Source organism: Oncorhynchus mykiss, chromosome 26 (assembly GCF_013265735.2).
Source record: "Oncorhynchus mykiss isolate Arlee chromosome 26, USDA_OmykA_1.1, whole genome shotgun sequence".
Lineage (NCBI taxonomy): Eukaryota > Metazoa > Chordata > Actinopteri > Salmoniformes > Salmonidae > Oncorhynchus > Oncorhynchus mykiss.
Genome location: NC_048590.1, coordinates 35,349,441 through 35,355,133, shown reverse-complemented (window position 1 = coordinate 35,355,133; position 5,693 = coordinate 35,349,441). Strand labels below are relative to the sequence as shown.

Sequence of the window (5,693 nt, the reverse complement as noted above, 5' to 3'; positions counted from 1 at the left end):
GACTAGGGCAATCCTGTCTGAGTAGTTCTATTAATTCTACCCTCATAAGCAACACTTGATATTTGAAATAGACATTCAAATACATACATGCATGAAATAGGATTTCGTTTCATGAGACAAAAAGGAGACACAATTTTTTCATCATCAATGTGACAAGCATCACTAAGCATGCCTTTATTATCTGAAGGGTTGTTAATGGAATGTATAAATTACAACCAAGGACTAGTGCTTATATTAGCCAATCCTAGTGTATGTCTGTTAGATATATAGAACGAGATACAAGTGTTTGCCAAAATAAAGGAAACACCAACATAAAGTGTCTTAATAGGTTGTTGGGCCACCACGAGCCAGAACAGCTTCAATCCACCTTGACATAGATTCTACAAGTGTCTGGAACTCTATTGGAGGGCTGCAATACTATTCTTCCATGAGAAATTCCATAATTTGGTGTTTTGTTGATGGTGATTGAAAATGCTGTCTCAGGCATCACTCCAGAATCTCCCATAAGTGTTCAATTGGGTTGAGATCTGGTGACTGAAACCACCATGGCATATGGTTTACATCGTTTTCATGCCCATCAAACCATTCGGTGTCCACTCATGCCCTGTGGATGGGGCATTGTCATCATATGCCTGCTGATCCTACGGGGCCATAGCCATGGCAGCCAAAATTATGGCCTGCCCAGAATTTTTATACATGACCCTAAGCATAATTAACTTAATTAACTCACGCCTGTGTGGAGGCACCTGCATTCAATATACTTTGCATCCCTCATTTACTTAAGTGTTTCCTTAATTTAGTCAGTTACCTGTACTGAACTTGTACTAACTGTTCACTCTGTCTACCAAGTGTCAATATATTATCTTTGTCCTTTCCCTGTCTCTCCTCCCCACTCCTCTCCCTCTCTAAACCGTCTCATCAGAAAATACTTACTCCTGTCCATTCTCATCACTGCACAGATGTTCCACACAGCCTAAATGTACTTTTACATCTGCATAATGTCTTAATTCGGGGAATACTTCTGTTCCTTAGATAGTAACAGACACACAGGAGTATCTTTTTATCACCCAAATGTTGCAACGATCCAAAGAAGCTTTATCGCCTCTGTAGAAGCTATAGCCTGAAGGTTAGAGAACGACTCTATACCCACCAGCTTGCGTGACCAGCTTAATTATAGATCCTGTGTGTATTGATACAAGTTCATTAAAGCTGTTGCATAATTCATGTCAATGACACCATATAGCTTAATTAAAAGTGTTGCAGTCGATTTTACGGAAGTTTTCCTTTCAAATCTGAGCTCCGACAACAGCCGTGACAACTTTTGAATTATATGCTTGAAGAAGTGGCAATTTATTATACATGTCATGTGTATGAACTCACACTGTGGTTACATCACATTCTATTGAAGCACTGGACATTACTGTCCAGTATGCAATATTTACTTGTTCAATAGAATTTTCACATCATTCCATTTGTTTCAGATCATGTGCTGCCACCTTGTGTTCATGTTGGACTTGTCCAATAACAGGGAATAGTGTAATAATGTGGCCGTTGATGTATGTGCCATAGGAATTAACATAAAATGACACAGATTCATTTCAGAAATGCTTATGTACTTGTCATGAAAGTGTTTATGTATGGCTTTTGAATATGTTATGACGTCCTTCTGTAGGTGCCCTTCAATTAAAGTGTTACCAAAGATTTTAACCGTGGAATAAATATCTATTCAGACATTGGCCAGACACAGCCTTGCCATCCTGCCAAATGCTGAACCAGGCCTGTATCCAGGCTCAACAGCTTGTTGGTGGATGAGCCGGTTAACCAAATGAGATGACGTCTTAAAGCCCAGTGTTTAAGGATATGTCCTCAATAAGGATGTGTTCTGTGGATTTTCAATAGAAAAAGCTAAACATGGCTTATGTTTCGTTTTGCTTGGAATCAAACAGTTATTAATAGACCCCTAGCAAATCATTTTAATGAGCTTTCCTCCCAAATAGTTCAATGCAGGGGCGCGTCTTGGGTGTGTTCCAGCACATTGTCAAAACAAACAAGAAATTCATGTGAAAGTGAGAAAATGACTCTGGCATGCATATGAATCAGATGAGCTCACCCACATCATCAACCTTTGATGAAATATTATTTAGATAGATGTCTCTTGAATGCAACCCGCCGAATTGAGAAGTGAAAGCAAAGCAGCAAATTTGTTATGGTAATGAATGGGAGAGTGGGCCAACCCGTTGATCTGATTCAGGTTGTCATGCCATCACAGTGTCAATCATTTATTTGTGTGTGTGTGTGTGCGCGCAAGCACATTTGTGGGTGTGTGTATGGGTGTGTGTGTGCGTGCGCGCGCGAGAGCACATTTGTGGGTGTGTGTATGGGTGTGTGTGTGTGTGTGTGTATGTGTGTGGGTGTGTGTGTGTGTGTGCGCGCGAGCACATTTGTGGGTGTGTGTGTGGGTGTGCGCGCGAGCACATTTGTGGGTGTGTGTATGGGTGTGTGTGTGTGTGTGTGCGTGCACAAGTGTTTATGCTCACCAACAGAGAGCTGTGTTATTTCTTCACAGCAGAAACATTGCCACAATTTTCTTCAGCCATGCTAATGTTTGCCTTACAGGCAGAATTAGAATGTTTAGCTGTGGGCTTAATTGACATTAGTAGAAAATAGAAGTATTATTGAAATTCAAATCATTATTATTTTTTATATCTAACACAGTACAATGTTTATGAGTTGAGAAGTTGTCTCCTTTTTTCACTTCCAGCAGACTTCTTGTATTCCTTGTTTTCTGTAGCCTGGAGCTGAAAGAACATAGAAGTTCTCTCCACTGCATGTCAAGAGATTTCTCCCACTAATGAGGTAGATGGATGGCCTTTGTTTTCTGAATGGATTTAAACAGAATTTTAAACTTCCTGACTGTTCTCATGACTTATACAGAAGGCTGTTGTGGAAATCAGCCTACAGCATTTATTCAAATTCTCTCTACTCTACATATTGATCAATTTGAGTTGACATGTTCATCCACCACTCGGCTCCACTAAAAAACAAAGCTATTGTAGGAAATTAGCTTTAAAACAGAGAAATGATATCTTAGCCTCATGGCAAAATGTGTAGAATAGCTTGAAATTTGCTTTGAGACGGAACATTTTCTCACAACCCCATGGCAGAATATGTAAAATTGCTACAAAAGGAAGTCGATGGCCCAAGTACCCCAAATGCAGTAGTCTGGGCTTGATTACATTCACAGGAGCCATACACCTACTCCTTCAATATAACATTTCTTGTGGACTGGGAAAGAGAATCTAGGCCTTCTTTCCTCGCCTATGAACTGAGTATACTTCCAATGGATGTTGGAATAGGTATATTTTGGAAAGACAAAATAAAGAGTACCAGGGTTCACCAGGGGTGAACAACTTTGGTTTGAGTGTGTCTTCTTACCTGAAAAAGTGTCTTATTGACTGTTTCCACATGCGGAAACTGTTGGAGACAAAAACATTTGAATGGTTTGTTGAGAGTGTTAAGCATGAAAAAGAAGCAGCATTGTGAAAATGCTAAAGACAGTTTATTAGTAGACACTCAGCAGACAGAAACCAACCACCTGCAGAATGTCTTCCTGAAATACACCTTTTGATTGGCAGTGTAAAATAAGGCAAAGGGTTCCAGACCATGTACAGGTATTTATACACTTTTGCACCAACGATAAAACAGTTATACATTCACTTGTTACCGTAACTAGTTTTGATATATCTGTGTTGTACCCATAGACCCACATACTTACATTTCCAAGAAACCCCATAGAACAGGGTTGGTGAGTGAGGGAGCATTTTGTAGGTTAAAGTAACACCTATATTATGCTATTTAGCTTTGGACCGGAGTCTGGCTAACTACATAGAATCAGACCACCATCTAAACAACATATAGATTTTGGAACTGCAAAAGCCAACACACTACATTGACATAATCCTATAATATTTGCCATCATAAATATGTAATCTCTTTCTGTATCTTCTTAAAAAATATATAAAATCTCAATATAGTGTCTATATATAACTCAAATAATGTGCATTTCTTTGTAATTGGTCACATAGAGAAAGGCACCTCCCCCTGTGCTGTATCCTTTTAGCCCCCCCCCCCCCCCCTGGCTTGTCTGGGGTATTCATTCTAACTAGAGCTGCAGAGTAGAACACAATTGAATATGAGGAACATTCTACTTACTTATTAGAGGCCTATTCAGTTAAAAACAGCAACCACGTTTCAGGGACAAGTCGATAATATGACCTGTATACACTTCACAACACCATATGCAATTGAGTTTCTTTCTATTACAGACGGATTTCCCAAAGCCAACCAACCCAGCGTTCTAGCAGCCAGGGAAGAATCATATTTCTGACTTATCCAGGAAACTTGCGTTTGATTGGCCCGAAGTCCCTGCCTTCCCATTGTTCAGAATAGCTGTGGTACTCTACTGTGGAGCTAAACATCAGTGTTGGTCATAGGAGGTAAAAGAGGATATTTTGAAATACTGCTCCAATTGCTGACTTCTCTGAACACTAGCTTTCTCACACAGATCCTACAACCCATTGCCTGTACAGTTTGTGGGACAGTAGATGATGTGTTATTATGGGTTGTATAAGTTGTTACCCTGTTGAGAGATCTCATCGTAAAGCTGTCCTCACAGTTGTCTGTCTTGTGAGGGACCTACGGTAGCAGGTCTGAGTGTGTCTGGGCTGTGGGCCAGGGCTTACTCCTCCTCAGAGCCATGAAAAGAGATCAGAGCAGCAGCTCCAGTTGTTCTCTCTCACACATGTCTCGCTCTCTGTCTCACTCTCACACACTCACACACACACACACACACACACACACACACACACACACACACACACACACACACACACACACACACACACACACACACGCACACACGCACACACGCACACACGCACACACACACACACACACACACACACACACACACACACACACACACACACACACAGAGTTGGGTAGGATAAGCTGCCTTGTGACTTTGTCAGTGTCAGTATAAGAGATGGTGTCAGTGTTCTGCTCTCTCTAACACTGCAGTAATATTTCACTGCAGGGGCTTATTGGGTCATTAGGGAAGGATTGGAGTGGAATTTCTACGTGTCCATGTGTTAACCAGCATGTTTTACAACAGGGTTGTCAAACTCATTCCATGGAGGGTCGACTGTACGCTAAGACCTAGACAACCAGGTGAGGGGAGTTCCTAACTAATCAATGACCTTCATTGATCAGTCAAGAAACAAGGGAGGAGCAAAAACCTGCAGACACTTGGCCCTCCATGGAATGAGTTTGACACGTATTTTACAGGGTCTGATGTACAGGGGGACCCAAGAGGCCTAAATATAGCCAGATATTCTCTACACACACTCACCATATAATTACTGAAATATCAATCAGTTATATCAGAAATGAAAATCCCCATAAAGAAGCACTGAATATATCCATTATAGAAATACATAGAAAAATATATATAGTCATCTGAATGCCCTTTGTACAGTTTTTAAATATTAGTGTCAGAAAAAGCCTTGATGACAGTGATGAGGATGTGTATTCTAAAGGGTAGTGGGATGGTGTGGTAAAGTAGTACTTAGGGATACTTAAGGGGGATGCTCCCCTATAAGACTGTCCAGACACACTCTCCAGCAGTAGTCAAT

General features: G+C 40.8%; 1 protein-coding gene across 1 annotated transcript in view; it reads right to left on the bottom strand.

Moving 5' to 3' along the window:
• Positions 1-4,923: 4,923 nt before the first annotated feature.
• Positions 4,924-5,693, bottom strand: part of LOC110506717 (carbohydrate sulfotransferase 8) — a 208,644-nt gene continuing 207,874 nt past the window's right edge. The window contains exon 5 of the mRNA XM_021586533.2: positions 4,924-5,693. This exon is cut by the window's right edge and continues 993 nt beyond it. The gene's annotated coding sequence lies outside the window, so the exon portion shown is untranslated.